We start from the raw sequence: 15943 nt of genomic DNA on the forward strand, positions 1-15943 counted from the left end.
CACACCTGCAGCTGGCCCAGGCCAGCTGACTCCAGCTGCCGGGACTCGGGCTAAGGGGCTGTTTAACTGCGGTGTAGCCTTTGGGGCTCAGGCTGGCGCTTTGACTCTAGGACGATGCGAGGTGGGAGGTTCCCAGAGCTCGGGCTCCAGCCGAAGCCAGAACGTCTGCACCACAAATAAACAGCTGCTCAGCTCGAGCCCTGTTAGCTGGAGTCAGCTGGCCCGGGCCAGCCGTGGGCACATAACTGCAGTGTAGACACACCCTAAGTGCCCACAAGCCCTCCTGGGAGCTGCGGGTATTTAGCACCTCTGAACTCTAGGCCCCAGGTGTCTCAACGTGGGCACCCAAAGTTAGGGGCCATTCAAAATCTTCTTGCCACTGTCTTCCCCCACCCCACACTGCTCCTCAGACGTTCCTGTTAACTGCTGGAAATGGCCCACCTTGATTATCACTACAAAAGGTTTTCTTCCCCCGCTCTCCTGCTGGTAATAGCTCATCTTAAGTGATCACTCTCCTTACAGTGTGTGTGATAACACCCATTTTTTTCATGTTCTGTGTGTATATAAATCTCCTGACTGTATTTTCCACTGAATGCATCCGATGAAGTGAGCTGTAGCTCACGAAAGCTTATGCTCAAATAAATTGGTTAGTCTCTAAGGGTACGTCTACACTACAAAATTAGGTCGAATTTATAGAAGTCGGTTTTGTAGAAAGCGTTTTTATACAGTTGATTGTGTGTGTCCCCACACAAATGCTCTAAGTGCATGTAGTCGGTGGAATGTGTCCACAGTACCAAGGCAACTGTCGACTTCCGGAGCATTGCACTGTGGGTGGCTATCCCACAGTTCCCGCAGTCTCCGCCGCCCATTTGAATTCTGGGTAGAAATCCCAGTGCCTGATGGGGCTAAAATATTGTCGCGGGTGGTTCTGGGTACATATCGTCAGGCCCCCGTTCCCTCCCTCCCTCCGGGAAAGCAAGGGCAGACAATCGTTTTGCGCCTTTTTTCTTGAGTTACCTGTGCAGACGCCATACCACGGCAAGCATAGAGCCTGCTCAGATCACTTTGGCAATTAGGAGCACATTAAACACCACACGCCTTATCCAGCAGTATATGCAGCACCAGAACCTGGCAAAGCGATACCGGGCGAGTAGGCGACGTCAGCGCGGTGACGCGAGTGATGAGGACATGGACACAAACTTCTCTCAAAGTACGGGCCCTGACAATGTGGGCATCATGGTGCTAATGGGGCAGGTTCATGCGATGGAATGCCGATTCTGGGCCTGGGAAAGAAGCACAGACTGGTGGGACCGCATAGTGTTGCAGGTCTGGGACGATTCCCAGGGGTTGCGAAACTTTCGCATGCGTAAGGGCACTTTCATGGAACTTTGTGACTTGCTTTCCCCTGCCCTGAGGCACAAGAATACCAAGATGAGAGCAGCCCTCACAGTTGAGAAGCAAGTGGCAATAGCCCTGTGGAAGCTTGCAATGCCATACAGCTACCAGTCAGTCGGGAATCAATTTGGAGTGGGCAAATCTACTGTGGGGGCTGCTGTGATGCAAGTAGCCAACGCAATCAAAGATCTGCTGATATCAAGGGCAGTGCCCCTGGGAAATGTGCAGGTCATAGTGGATGGCTTTGCTGCAATGGGATTCCCTAACTGCGGTGGGGCCGTAGACGGAATCCGTATCCCTATCTTGGCACCAGAGCACGAAGCCGGCGAGTACATAAACCACAAGGGGGACTTTTCAATAGTGCTGCAAGCACTGGTGGATCACAAGGGACGTTTCACCAACATCAACGTGGGATGGCCGGGAAAGGTACACGACACTCGCATCTTCAGGAACTCTGGTCTGTTTCAAAAGCTGCAGGAAGGGACTTTATTCCCAGACCAGAAAATAACCGTTGGGGATGTTGAAATGCCTATAGTTATCCTTGGGGACCCAGCCTACCCCTTAACGCCATGGCTCATGAAGCCGTACACAGGCAGCCTGGACAGTAGTCAGGAGCTGTTCAACTACAGGGTGAGCAAGTGCAGAATGGTGGTCGAATGTGCATTTGGACATTGAAAAGCGCGCTGGTACGGTTTACTGACTCGGTTAGACCTCAGCAAAACCAGTATTCCCACTGTTATTACTGCTTGCTGTGCGCTCCACAATCTCTGTGAGAGTAAGGGGGAGACGTTTATGGCGGGGTGGGAGATTGAGGCAAGTCGCGTGGCTGCTGGTTACGCACAGCCAGACACCAGGGCGGTTAGAAGAGCACAGGAGGGCGCGGTGCGCATCAGAGAAGCTTTGAAAACCAGTTTCATGACTGGACAGGCTATGGTGTGAAAGTTCTGTTTGTTTCTCCCTGATGAAACCCCCCGCCCCTTGGTTCACTCTATTTCCCTGTAAGCTAACCACCCTCCCCTCCTCCCTTCGATCACCACTTGCAGAGGCAATAGAGTCATCCTTGCTTCACATTCTTGCATTCTTTATTCATTCATCACACAAATAGGGGGATAACTACCAAGGTAGCCCAGGAGGGGTGGTGGAGGAGAGAAGCACCAGGAGGGGTGGTGGAGGAGGGAAGGACAAGGCTACACAGCACTTTAAAAGTTTAAAACTTTAAAACCTATTGAATGCCAGCCTTCTGTTGCTTGGGCAATCCTCTGGGGTGGAGTGGCTGGGTGGCCGGAGGCCCCCCCACTGCCTTCTTGGGCGTCTGGGTGAGGAGGCTATGGAACTTGGGGAGGAGGGCGGTTGGTTACACAGGGGCTGTAGTGGCAGTCTGTGCTCCAGCTGCCTTTGCTGCAGCTCAACCATACACTGGAGCATATTGGTTTGATCCTCCAGCAGCCTCAGCATTGAATCCTGCCTCCTCTCATGACGCTGCCACCACCTTTCAGCTTCAGCCCTCTCTTCAGCCCGCCTCTTACTCTCTTCAGCCCACCACCTCTCCTCCCGGTCATATTGTGCTTTCCTGCACTCTGACATTGTCTGCCTCCACGCATTCGTCTGTGCTTTGTCAGTGTAGGAGGATAGCATGAGCTCAGAGAACATTTCATCACGAGTGCATTTTTTTCGCCTTCTAATCTTCACTAGCCTCTGGGAAGCAGAAGATCCTGTGATCCTTGAAACACATGCAGCTGGTGGAGAAAAAAAAAGAGACAGTGGTATTTAAAAAGACACATTTTCTACAACAATGGCTACACTCTTTCACGGTAAACCTTACTGTTAACATTACATACACAGCACATGTGCTTTCGTTCCAAGGTTGCATTTTGCCTCCCCCCACCATGTGGCTAGACCCTTCCCCCTCCCCGTGGCTAACAGCGGGGAACATTTCTGTTCAGCCATAGGCAAACAGCCCAGCAGGAACGGGCACCTCTGAATGTCCCCTTAAGAAAAGCACCCTATTTCAACCAGGTGACCATGAATGATATCACTCTCCTGAGGATAACACAGAGAGATAAAGAACGGATGTTGTTTGAATGCTAGCAAACATACACTGCAATGCTTTGTTCTACAATGATTCCTGAGTACGTGCTACTGGCCTGGTGTGGTAAAGTGTCCTACCATGGTGGAGAGAATAAGGCTGCCCTCCCCAGAAACCTTTTGCAAAGGCTTTGGGAGTACATCCAGGAGAGCCGCAAATGCCAGGGCAAATTAATCATTACACACGCTTGCTTTTAAACCATGTGGTATTTTAAAAGGTACACTCACCAGAGGTCTCTTCTCCGCCTGGTGGTTCCGGGAGGCAGCCTTGGGTGGGTTCGGGGGGTACTGGCTCCAGGTCCAGGGTGAGAAACAGTTCCTGGCTGTCGGGAAAACCGGTTTCTCCACTTGCTTGCTGTGAGCTATCTGTAACTTCATCATCATCATCTTCCTGGTCCCCAAAACCTGCTTCTGTATTGCCTCCATCTCCATTGAAGGAGTCAACAACATGGCTGGGGTAGTGGTGGCTGAACCCCCTAAAATGGCATGCAGCTTGTCATAGAAGTGGCATGTTTGGGGCTCTGAACCGGAGCGGCCGTTTGCCTCTCTGGTTTCCTGGTAGGCTTGCCTCAGCTCCTTAAGTTTCACGCAGCATTGCTTCGGGTCCCTGTTATGGCCTCTGTCCTTCATGCCCTGGGAGATTTTGACAAATGGTTTGGCATTTCGAAAACTGGAATGGAGTTCTGATAGCACGGATTCCTCTCCCCATACAGCGATCAGATCCCGTACCCCCCGTTTGGTCCATGCTGGAGCTCTTTAGCTCCCTGAGGCCAATACCGTCTAATTGCGTCCATAGTACCCCAAATTCGACCCAGCAAGGCCGATTTAAGCGCTAATGCCCTTGTCGGGGGTGGAGTACGGAAATCGATTTTAAGAGCCCTTTAAGTCGAAAAAAAGGGCTTCATCATGTGGACGGGTGCAGGGTTAAATCGATTTAACGCTGCTAAATTCGACCTCAACTCCTAGTGTGGACCAGGGCCTAGTGTGGTTGCAGTTCTACATCTTTATACCCGTGGAGCTTATTCCGCTTCTCCTATAGGAATAGCGATCCCAGGACTAGCACTCCTACACCAGCATAACTGCCTCAACACTAGGGTGCATCACTTTCACTGTACTGGTCTAGCCAGTGGCTCAACCCTTCTATTGGATGCCTGGGCTTCTGACTCTGAAAACATGGTCGTCATCTTCTGTAACCTTGACATAACTCAAGCATAGCATGTGACATTACAGCAGGACCTGCTGTTTATAAATGTAGTACCTTCCCCGCCAGTATTGTTGTCATTCCTGACTCTCTCTCTCTCTCTCTCTCTCTCTCTCTCTCTCTTTCTCTCTCTCTCTCTCTTTTGAGGCTCTCTGTGAGGCTCTTGCTATGGGAAGGAGCAACTGGAGAAGAGTTGAAGCTTTTAAACTTTGTCAATATTTTTAAACTTGTAGATTCCCTGCCATTGGGGTGTTGGGGTGTCCAGGTGGAAGGGGTGTCAGGGTGGAAGGACTGTCTAGCCTGTGTTATACAGGAAGTCAGACTTGATGGTCCAATGTCCCATTAAATTCTGTGAAATTATGTAACTGGAAAATGGCCCTTCCTGAGACGCTGCACTGGCCTCACCCGGCATCTCGCCAAGCCCAGGCCGGCTGTATGTTCGCAGGCACGTTTCTTCCAAACCAGAAGTGGGAAACGTGATAGGCTGTGAGGCCAAGGCCAAGGGAACCATCGAGAGCTCAGCAGGGCTGGAGGATCCTCAGGGCTTCGGGAAGAGAGGAAGGAGCAAACCCCTCCCTTATTAGGGAAAATGAGGGCCAGTGAAGCATGCCCAGAGCTAGGGAATATAAACGCCAACTAAGGAAAGGTAAGGACACTGTGAGGCAGAGTCTGAACCTGTGCAGGGAAGAGCCCTGCTCCAAGAACACAGCCTGTCTCGGGTGAGTAGAGCAGTGCCATCAGCCTGTCCCGCAGTCAGGCAATGCCCAGCCTCCAGATATGAGCTACAGACAACTCAGAGTCCTGGCAGCAAAGCTGAGAGAGAGCATCTCTCTCAACCCCTGTCCTGCGCTGCTCTCCAGATCCCCTCAGACCTTGATGTTCCTCCTCTCCCATCTCAGCCAAATCCCAGGGGAATCTGTGCTCGGGGCCAGGCTGGGACAGAATCTGTCCTGCAACTTTTGAGTCATGGGCACAAATCCACTTTCTGCTTAAAAAAGAATTCCAACTTTTCAGTGGCTGGGGCTGAGTCCCAAAGAGCAGAGCAGAAGGGCTGTGAGTTGCAGGCAGGTGGAAATGCTGAAGGGCTGCGAGCCCCAGGCCTGGCGCAGACGCTGAAGGGCTGCGAGCCCCGGGCCCAGCCTAGAGGGTGAAGGGCTGCGTGTCCCGGGCCCAGCCTAGAGGCTGAAGGGCTGCGAGCCCCGGTCCTGGCGCAGCTGTTGAAGGGCTGCGATCCTCGGGCCTGTCGCAGCCAGACATCCTGGGCCCTTTCCAGTGTAACAGCTGGGGGAGAGAAGAGGGGGTGCCACCTCAGTTTGGAAGGGAATTTGTTATTCAAAAGTATCTGCTCAAGATGAAGCAGTCATTGGATTAGGGTTGTTGGCTTGAGCTGCACAGCCTCAATTCTCCTTTCCTTTCTCCATCATCCCCAGGGCTACTGGCTCCATCTTTATCTCAAAATCAGGCAAATCATAGATTCCTAGATTCCAGTGACAGAAGGGATCATCTAGTCTGGTCTTCTGTATAGCACAGGCCAGAGAGCTTCCCAAAAATAATCCCTAGAGCAGATCTTGTAGGAAAACACCCAATCTGGATTTTAAAATGGTCAGTGATGGAGAATCCATCACAATCCTTGGTAAATTATTCCAATGGTTAATTACCCTCACTGTCAATCATTTACACCTTTTTGCAGTCTGAATTTGTTTAGCTTCAACTTCCATGTTATACCAATCGCCGGTAGATTGAAGAGCCCATTATTAAATATTTGTTCCCCATGTAGGTACTTGGAGACTGTAATCAAATCACCCCTTAACCTTCTCTTTGTTAAGATAAATAGATTGAGCTCCTTGCCTGTATCACTATAAGTCATGTTTTCCAGTCCTTTAATCACGCTTGTGGCTCTTTTCTGAACCCTCCAATTTATTAACATCCTTTTTGAATTGTGGATACCGCAACTGGACACAGTAGGGATCACACCGGTGCCATTATTGAGGTACAGTAACCTCTTTACTCCTACTCAAAATTCCCCTATTTATGCATCCCAGGATCACTCGAGCTATTTTGATCACTGTATCACACTTGGAGCTCATGTTCAGCTGCTTATTCACTTCCACCCCCAAATCTTTTTCAGAGTCACTGCTTCCCAGGATAGAGTCCCCCATCCTCTAACTAAGGCCTACAGGTTTTGTTCCTGGATGTATACGTTTACATTAGCCATATTAAAATTAGGGCTGTCAAGCAATTAAAAAAATTAATTGCGATTAACTGCGCGATTCAAAAAATTAACCGCGCGATTCAAAAAGGAATTACGCGATTAATTGTGCTGTTAAACAACAATAGAATACCATTTCTTTTAAATATTTTTCGATGTTCACTACATTTTCAAATCTATTAATTTCAATTACAACACAGAATAAAGAGTGTACAGTGCTCACTGTATATTTATTTTTGATTACAAATAATTGCACTGTAAAAAACAAACAAAAATTATTTTTCAATTCACCTCATACAAGTACTGTAGTGCAGTCTCTTTACCATGAAAGTTGAGCTTACAAATGTAGAATTATATATATATATATATATATATATATATATATATATATATATAAAACTGCATTCAAAAATAAAACAATGTAAAACTTTAGAGCTTACAAGTCCACTCAGTCCTACTTCTTGGTCAGCCAATCGCTCAGACAAACAAGGTTGGTTACAATTTGTAGAAAATAATGCTGCCTGCTTCTTGTTTACAATGACACCCGAAAGTGAGAACAGGCGATCGCAGGGCACTGTTGTCGCTGGCGTTGAAAGATATTTTCGTGCCAGATATGCTAAAGATTCATATGTCCCTTCATGCTGCAATCACCATTCCAGAGGACATGCTTCCATGCTGATGATGGGCTCTGCTTTTGATAACAATCCAAAGCAGCGTGGACTGACGCATGTTCATTTTCATCATCTGAGTCAGATGCCACCAGGAGGTTGACTTTCTTTTTTGGTGGTTTAGGTTCTGTAGTTTCCGTATCAGAGTGTTGCTCTTTTAAGGCTTCTAAAAGCATGCTCCATACCTTGTCCCTCTCAGATTTTGGAAGGCACTTCAGATTTTTAAACCTTGGGTCGAGTGCTATAGCTATTTTTAGAAATCTCACATCGCTACCTTCTTTGCGTTTTGTCAAATCTGCAGTGAAAATGTTCTTAAAACGAACATGTGCTGGATCATCACCCGAGACTGCTATAACATGAAATATGTGCAGAATGTGGGTAAAACAGAGTAGGAAACATACAATTCTCCCCCCAAGGAGTCCAGTCACAAATGTAATTGATGCATTATTTTTTTAATGAGCATCATCAGCATGGAAGCATGTCCTCTGGAATGGTGGCTGAAGCATGAAGGGGAATATGAATGTTTAGCATATTTAGCATGTAAATACCTTGCAACGCTGGCTACAAAAGTTCCATGCATTCTCACTTTCAGGTGACATTGTAACTAAGAAGCAGGCAGCAGTATCTCCCGTCAGTGTAAACAAACTGGTTTGTCTGAGCGATTGGCAGAATAAGAAGTAGGTTAGGTAACCAAAAAAAAATCTGCATTCGTAAGTTACACTTCGAGGTCTAGTGGGTATGAGTGGGGGGGTTGGGGGTGGGAGTCAGCACTCCTGGGTTCTATTCCTGGATCTGTGAGGGAGGGTTGTCTACTGTTTAGATCAGGAGATGGAGAGTCAGGACTCCTCCTGGCTTTGCAGCTGACTCCCTGTGTGACTGAGGGCAATTCCCCCCACCCCCCCCGTGCCTCAGTCATACGGGGATAATGACACCGACCCAGCTCCTGGGGGTTGGGGCTGGATTCATTCCAGTCTATACAGCACCTCTGAGGGAGGTGCTAGGAAAGGGCAGGACATAAGTAACCAACAGACACTAATGGGATGCACCATGTGATTCTCTTTCTGTCCCTAGCGCGTGTGACTGTGGACCCCAACACAGCCAATGCCTACCTGCTCCTGTCCCGGGATCAGCGGAGCGTGAGTGTGGGCAACAAGAGGCGGGACGTCCCCAGTAACCCCAAGCGGTTTGACACGTGCAGCTGCATCCTGGGCCGGCAGCGGTTCACAGCCGGGATGCACTACTGGGAGGTGGAAGTGGGGGACAAGCCATGTTGGACACGGGTGGTCTGTGAGGAGTGTGTGAGCAGGCAGGGAATATTCACGGCCTCACCAGCGACTAGTTTCGGGACGGTGTGGCTGCACAATGGGGATGAGTATGCAGCGCTCACTTCCCCCCTGTCCGAGCTTATGCTGAGAGTGAAGCCTCGGCAGATTGGCATCCTCCTGGACTTTGAGGCCGGAGAGGTGTCCTTCTACAACGTGACTGGCAGCTGTCACATCTACACCTTCAGTGGCATCTTCTTGGAGCCCCTGCGGCCATACTTCTACCCAGGGGTGCGGGCAGGCAGCCTGAATGATGCCCCACTGACCCTCCAACAGGGAACACAGCAGCCATGAGCCAGTCACAGCCACCTTGGCACCTTGGGCTTTCAGGACTTACCAATGAAAGGCTTTCTTAACAACACATAATTCACCAGCGGAACTTACTGCCACAGGATATTGAGGGGGCCAAATGTCTAGTGGGATTCAAAAAAGGATGAGACATATCTAGGGATAATCCAAATATCACCAGCTAGAGAGGGCAGGAGACACAGGACTATAAAACCATCTCCACAGGGCAGGAGCCAGCCACTGACTACAGGGGGGCACATTCCCCAAAGAGAAGGTTATTCCATAATTACACACTGCAGGGTCTCTGGTACCTTCCTTGAAGCCTGTGATTATGGAGACAGGATACCTGGCTTTTGGGTGCTGCAGTGAGCTAGCACAACAAATCCTGTGCTCTCTGGGTGCTGTTAGAGCAAGAAATTGGTCACTGAAGCTGATAATCAGCCACAGAGCAGGAGCACTGACCCACGATAAATGCCCCCACACTGCTAGACCTTCCTGCACAGCCCCAGTAGGGGAGTCTCCATCCAGCATTGCTATTCCCCAGCACTGGAATGCAGAGTCAGCAGCATCTGTGGGGAGGCCTGGGGAGCAGGAGGGGATGGGTGAGAGGACCTGAGGGCCTTGCTCAGTTTGCAAAGAATCCAGCTGCATCATCTTTAGTAGGTGGTGTGGCTGGTGGAGACCTTGGGTCTCTGGCATGTCGTGCTCCTGGCCTAGCCGCTTGGTTCAAGGTAGAGCATCGCTGCCTGTGTCCTGTAACCTCCAGCAGCCGAGCTCCTTGGGGCAGCCAAGGAAACATTGCCTTTGGCTACCCTTGTTTTAAAGGGCTCGGGGAGCATGGACACGAGGATGGAGTCGCGTTTCTGTAAAGGGTGGGGCCTGCCAACACGAGCGAGCCAGCTCCAATCGGCAATTCGCCTCTGACCTAGCCCCCCTTCTGGTGAAATACCAAAGCCTTCCTTCCGCTGGATGCTTCTGAGCCCAGCCCAGCCCGTGGGCCAGAGCTGTCCACAGCCCTGTGCGTGTGCTGTCCCTGGTCTCACTGACGGTGTGCGTCAGCACGCGAACCCAGTGCAGACTGCAAAGCCTGTTGGCCCATAAACCTCACCTCTCTAGGTCCTTTTCTCCCACCAATAAACAATGCATTCCAATAGCCTTGTATAAGCTGGCAAAGCATCCATTGTGATCTGAGAGCTGCTCACCCCGACCTTCTGGGGGAAGGGGGAGAGCTAGGAGATCCAGTCCAGCTGGAGCTGTGGTGCTCTCAGGACTCAGCACTCTCATGGGCCCTTCATGTTGCATGTGTGATTCAGGGAATACTATGACTGTCTGATGGAGCTGCCCATTCCCTAGCCCTGTGTGCACCTCTCTGTGATGGGACTTCACCCCAAGAAGCCAATGTGCTGCATGCAGCTAAATATTCCAGCACCCCTCCAGCCCCGGTAATGAGGGCAGAGTGAGAGGAATTTCATACACAGAGAACCCGCTAGACTGTTCCGAAGCTAGGCAGAGAGGGTGGGACAAGGGGGTCTCTGAGGCCCTCAGGCTGGGCCTAGCTCACTGCCACGCCCCTCTCAAGGAGTGGTTTTGTCTTCTTGACATATATTCACCCTAACCCAAATAATGACAGGTTTCAGAGTAGCAGCCGTGTTAGTCTGTATTCGCAAAAAGAAAAGGAGGACTTGTGGCACCTTAGAGACTAACCAATTTATTTGAGTATAAGCATCCGATGAAGGGAGCTTTAGCTTATGCTCAAATAAATTGGTTAGTCTCTAAGGTGCCACAAGGACTCCTTTTCTTTTTCCTAACCCAAATGTATCCCATTGGCTACAGGGAGTTCCAAGCTGGGACAAGTTCACCTTGATGTCTTTCTCCAGCAGGCGGATGGTTGCAGAATCTCTCCTGGGTTGCAGAATTGCTCCTAGCCAGGGCTGGCTTTGATGCAGCAGCCTGGGGACGGTGCCCCATCCTAGCTGGGCAGGGCTTATGCCCTCCTTGTCTGGCCAATCCCATCGGGCTCCCCTTGAATATGTCCAGGACGCGATGGCTGCAGCCGTGCAGCCGCTGTACAGCCATGGGCACAGTAGGCCTGTGTGTGGGTGTTCGTCTGGCTCCAGGGCTGGGGAGGGAGGAGGAGACCCGGGAAAGAGCAGCAGCAAGCCGTTCGCTGAGTAGACAGAACTGGGCTGGCAGCTCCAGGCGCGTTCCCAGCTCCGCGGAAAGGGACGTCAAGGCTGGCTGGACTGAGTCTGCGCTTCCCTCCGAGCCAGGCTCCGGGCAAAGCGTTGGTGACTGGGAGACCCAGCGTGTGCGTGATTACCCCAAACCTTCCTGCAGGCGCCGGGGGACTGGGTGGCACCTGGAAAGACCGTGGAGGTGTTTCCTTTGGGCCAGCCGTGGGGCTGGGGCTGCTTTGCAGCTGAGGGCGGTGGGGGGCTGCGTGGGGGCTCCCGCATGGGCCCTGCTGCCCGCCAGGGGACGGACGGCTGGGCCTGCACAAGGGGCCTGGGTTTATACCTGGCACAGACACAAGGGCTAGCGCCTCACAGCAGCTCGTGAGGATCTGACGGGCTCCATCCCCAGCCGCGCCCTGACGTGGCCCAGCTCTGTGCCTCAGTTTCCCCCTCTGTAGAACAGGAGGATAGCGACACCAACCCTCCGGCTGTCCCGCTGCAGGACTGGGCCCTTGGTGGCATGGTTCTGGAGGAATAGCTTCATGCAGCCAGGGAAGGCTGGCATCAAGCTGTCTGTGTTTTCAAAGGCCCTCCAGCTCCCTCCCCTCCCCCTGTACTCTGGTGCGGATTACAGGGATCCCGGGGCGGTTGTTGATTGGGAAGGCTTCCCAGCCGCTGCTCCAGGCCCAGAAAACGGTGTGTTCGCTTTCAAAGCTCGCACTACGTCTGTTAGCCTTTTACAAGGCCAAGACAAGAGCTGGGAACCAGCCAGGGCTGGAGCTCTCCTCCATCTTCCTTTCCCGGTGTGCCAACCAGCCGGCTGCACCGTGCCACAGCCAGCAAGTTCCTTTCCCTTAACGCTCAGTGGAAACCCTTCCTGCTGCCCCTTGCCAGCCACGCCAGCGTCACTCCCACAGACCCTGGTCGTCGGCGGGTGGGGATCAAACCTGGGGCCTCTGGAGCTTAGTGCATGAGCCTCTATCGCGTGAGCTAAAAGCCCCCTGGCTGGTAGCGACGGCTGCAGAGCAGACTCATCTTATCTCTCTCTCGAATGGTCTTGGTGCCACTCGATGGGACACAACACCACACCCAGAAGGTGCGTGGGTTACATCAGCTGGCGGAGGAGTAACTTCATGTCGAGCTTCAGATCCCCGTCTTGGGCTTTGATTGATTGGGGAGGGGAGTCCCCAGGCATGCTGGGGTGGCTGGGAGGAAATCGAAAGGAGCTGTTTGTGCTGAATTGCCCCCCCTCCCGTCACCCCACATTCTCCATAACAAACCCCGGGGCAGCAGCAGCTTCCAGTACACTGGGGTCCCCACAGCTCCCCCCGGGGCAGACCTCAGCTGGGGCAGTTTGTCCCAGCCCTGTTCAGGGGCACAGCACATTCTCCAGCCCCGTTCCTGGAGCCGTGGTCACTGACACGAGCAGTGGATCTGCCCCAGTGACTTCAGTGCAGCTGTGGGACTCAGCGCTGCAGAAGAGGAGGCCCTAGGTAACTAGCAGCTGAAGCGCCAGGATGAGAACCCTGGGCCCAAAAGCCGCCCTGTATGACGTCCCCAACCGCTGTCCAGAGGAGAGCGCTTGCCCTGGCTCTGGGACGAGGGCTTTTAATCTGCTCCGGGTGGCTCCATTCCCCAGCGGCGCAAGCTCGTTCCTACCAGAGGGGTTTATTGCAGTCTCTGTTTGCCTCCCGTTAACAGCAGCCGGGAGGGAGGGAGAAGCTAGGAATTGCACACCCGCCTCGCAAGGCAGGTCGGTCTTTCCCAGAGGCTTGGGGAGAGGCTCTGCTTTCACTTTGGCCCGTTCGCTCCATCTGACGCTGTTGTGGGCCGGATGTAAACCAAGCTGGCTGGGTTTCAGTCCAACACTCATTGCAGGGCCTCTTGGAGAGGCACCAAGTCCCAGGGTTAAACAGGGCGCCCTGGGGCTCCCAGCTCCCTGCACAAACAGCAAAATCTCATACCCAGTGTGACGAAGGGGGACTGTTCTTAATGTTTCCTCTGAATAGTGCGTGGTTCCTCGGTGGGGTAAGGGTGTATGATCGTTGCAGATCCCTAGAGGGCAGGTGTGTGCAGGGGTCTGGACACAGAGAATGGCCGACACCCTGTTTCCTGGCAACTGATGGCCTGGGCCCTTCCCCCCTGCAAGGTGAGAGCTAAAGGGGTTGGAGAACAAAGGAATCAGGTGCCCTCCTGGCTGGGTAAAGGGACAAAGCCCAGAGGAGGAGGGGCTGGAGGGAGTTTCAGTCTGGGGCTGGCTGGGACATGGAGTGAAGGGCAGACGTGGTTGTCTGGCTCACTGCCCCCCAAAATGGACCCCCCAGCTGAAGGGTCCAGTTCTCTGCACCTACAAGCTCTGTATTCGACCATGTTCCTGTCATCTAATAAACCTTCTGTTTTACTGCGAGAAGCAGCGCGGGGCGAGGGATGTGCTGGCCACGGCTTCCTGCAGCCCCCGTTGGCCTGCAGTGGGGAACCGCGGTCAGTGGGATCCGCGGTCGGCCAAACCTGCGGAAGCGGCCGGTAAAGAAACTGGCCCGGCCCACCAGGGGGCTTACCCTGGAGGGCTGCGTGCCAAACGTTACCGACCCCAGTGCTACAGCAATCTCCCGTACAGCAATGGCTCTTACAAGACAGAGTAAGTTAGAACAACCCAGAGTCTAAAGCTCAGGTGTATTTGAGGATCTGGGCCAGTACTTGGCTGTTTCTATAGTAATGACCCCTGAGCAAGCAGTGTAATGTACATGCTTATCACTGAGCTTGTCCAGAGGCTGCATAGAATCATAGAATATGAGGGTTGGAAGGGACCTCAGGAGGTCATCTAGTCCAACCCCCTGCTCAAAAGCAGGACCAATCCCCAATTAAATCAGAATGACTAGATGTCCTGATGTGTAATAAAAACACTTCGAATCATAAAAAATCAACCCAGCCTACTTTACAGGGCCTGATCCTTCTCTCCCTTACAGCATCTGAGCAGTAGGAGAATGGCTAATACGGGCCAGTATTAGGGTTGTTGTATTCTATTTATAAAAGTATAATACTGGCCAGTATTATAGATGCTGTATCGTGCTATAAAACAACAAAATAAATAGAAAAATAAAAAATACAAATGAATGTTTTGAATTAATTTGGGGAAAAGAATTTACAGCACAGTACAAGGCTTTAAAACATTTAAAACATTCCTTTCTTTCTCTCCAGTATTATAGTCTCTCTTGTTCCAATTTTGGGTCGCAGGAGCGAGTAGTATAAAGGCCCTACCATCAATCAAACGTTAGCCCCACCCCTTGACCCTGTAAGCCCTGCACACAGGTCACTGGAAGTCCCACCTCATGGGAGTATTACTTCCAGGGTCAAGGCGGACACATGTCCGGAAGCAAGGTGTGTCATGTGACCCCTGTAAGAACTCCTCCCACTGTCCTCTGCTGATCAGGATGGATTTTGCCCTGACAGGAATGACTCGAGAGAAGATTTGACCAATCAGGGGGAGTTCCGGGGTTTGTGTGACCCCTCTAAGAACTCCTCCCACTGCCCTATACCAATCAGGAAGGGTTTCAGCCGCTGGGGACCACCCCGAGAGGAGATTTGTCCAATTGGGGGGAATTCTGGGGCGGGGTGACCCGTCAGGAAGTGGCTCGTGTGACCCCTCTAAGAACTCCTCCCACCACCCTCTACCAATCGCGATGGGTTTTGGCCACAGAGGACAGCCCCGAAAGGAGATTCGACCAAAATAGGGTGGGTTCTGGGACGGGGTCAACCGCCCAGAAGAGGGTCGTGTGACCCCTCTAAGGACCCCTTCCAACGTCCTCTGCCAATCAGAGTGCAGCACCATCACCTCATAAGTCCCAGCGCTGGGAAGAGGAGGCCATCTCTTACCAAGAAGACGTGTTTTAGAAATTGTGGAAAGGCTGAGAGGAAACGTGGACTCCTTTACCACTCCTGGGAGACCTTCAGACTTTGTTTTAGCCCCGAGGACCTTTGGAGTTGTGTGGAGAAAGCGCTACAGCAGCGACAGTTCTGAAGAGGATGAGAGAGAAGCCAAGGGGATTGCTTTGGCCCAGCCATTGATGGATATGCCAGAATCTGACCCTGAAGCCCAACTGCTCATGAGACACCCCCATGAGCATGGTGGCCTCTCGTCATCCGCCACCCTGGAGGAGGAAGGCCATCATGGCGTGGGGGAGGCACTGGCAGACAAGGTGAATGGAAAAGACGTAGCTCAGGTAAATGAATGATTAAGAAGCAACGGTCGATGATTGGGTGTAATGGGGTTAGGAACCAGGGGTTGTGTAAATCTAAAAACAAGCAGTGGGAACTTACGCTTGTTTCTTGTCTGAAAATCTCTCGACAGCTTGACGATGCCTTTCTAGAGGACCCGGAGGCCCTGGACAGCGTTGCATCAAACAGCGAAGGTGAACCAGGCCCGCCTTGTTTTTGCTCAACGCTGCTAGAAATTGTTGAAGATGACTCCAAGGAGGACGGCTATGAGGAGTTTAGGAGAGGCTTGGCATGGAACTCGCTGAGCCAATGCCATGTCACGAGCATAAAAATGTTATGCGGACTATTGTACACGTTGCTGTTTATGCTGTTCTTCATCACTGTCT

Source organism: Caretta caretta, chromosome 28, assembly GCF_965140235.1.
Source record: "Caretta caretta isolate rCarCar2 chromosome 28, rCarCar1.hap1, whole genome shotgun sequence".
NCBI lineage: Eukaryota > Metazoa > Chordata > Testudines > Cheloniidae > Caretta > Caretta caretta.